Consider the following 1,410-nt stretch of genomic DNA (forward strand, 5'->3'; position numbering starts at 1 on the left):
TGGATGGACGGAATGTCTTTTTGGGTGGGGTTTGTTTTGAATGAGACTCGATTTGACAAGCCCGCAAGCCGTGTACGCCAGGGGTGTCCAAAGTGGGTCCTCGCGGGCCGCCGTCCTGCCCGTTTTCCAGGAGCAACGCAGCTGATTCAAATCATCAGGGTCGTTGTCACGCCGCTTCAGAGCCGGCCGATGAGCCGATCATCAGAATCAGGTGCGTTGCAGCCGGGAGGGCCGCAAAAGAGGCGGCGCGGCGGCCCTCCGGGCCAGGAGCCGGACGTGCCTGCTGTGTGGTGTCGCCATCCGCCAGGGGGCGGAGCCAAGACTGTGACACCGAGATGCCTTGTTAGAATGACTTGGATTGTTCCGATGAGGAAAACAAGTTGTGTTTTATTTGAGGGGCTGAGTTTTGCACGAGTGGCGTGTTCGCGAGTAGGCGCCGCCAGGGGGCGCCAAACGCGGCGCCCTTGACAAGGGAAACTCGCACGCTCTCGAGCGCGGCGTCTCCCGCTCCGAGCGAGCGCCAGCGAGTCTTTCGCTTGAATGGAAATTGCGGTTTGCGTTTGGCTGGGTGCGCGCGAGACGCCAAAGAAAGACGAACCCGAGCCACCGAGTCCCATGATGACTGGGACAAGAAAAGGCGGAGAAGAAGAAGAAGAAGAAGACAACAGGCCCGAAGGGAAAATGGAGCAACAAAGTGAGCAACGGGGCCTGGAGATGAGGAGGCAACGGAGGGAGGACGGCTCAAAGGTCGAGGGAAGCGCCAAATGAACTCGGCATGTAAACAATGTCAACATTCCTTTTCCGGGACCTTCTCTGGCCTCCGCGACAAGAAGTCAACATGTTGCACGTCTTCGGCAGCCAACAAACACAAGACGCCAAAGCGAGGGCATCCGAGAGGACGTGACTGGCGCCGAGGGTTCAAGTGGTCTGATGCGGCCCGGGTTCCCCCCCTGACCGCCTCGGACCGGATCGGGCCGCGAGAGGTGGCCGGCCGGGACTGGATCGTGGTCGACCTGAGCAAATTGGATCCGAGTGGACCTGAGTGAAGTCCAAAAACTATGGGCCCGGTGGAAACTGGGCCTTGTGTATTGCAACAGGAGAAAATGGACCCCCCCCCCCACTCCCCCCTTGGGTCGACGGGACTTTCACTTTTCGCAATCTGATCGGATTGAAGTCGGAGCCATTGGATCTGACGTCCCCAAGCCGGTCGCCCGAACGGGATCAGACGTCATCCACCTCACCGACGCGTCCACGCAAAGGCGCCAGGAAAAGTCGGCCATCGTCAGTCGGCTCGTTCCCTGCTTCTGCTTTCTTCCAAGTCAGCAACTCTGCGATGCTTCTGTTTGTCGCTCAAGTGCTTCTTCGCCGCCGAAACCCAACACCCTGCCCGCTCACGCGTTCACCCCCCCC

The sequence above is a fragment of the Hippocampus comes genome, unplaced genomic scaffold (assembly GCF_001891065.2).
Source record: "Hippocampus comes isolate QL1 unplaced genomic scaffold, H_comes_QL1_v1.1 scaffold676, whole genome shotgun sequence".
Taxonomy (NCBI): domain Eukaryota; kingdom Metazoa; phylum Chordata; class Actinopteri; order Syngnathiformes; family Syngnathidae; genus Hippocampus; species Hippocampus comes.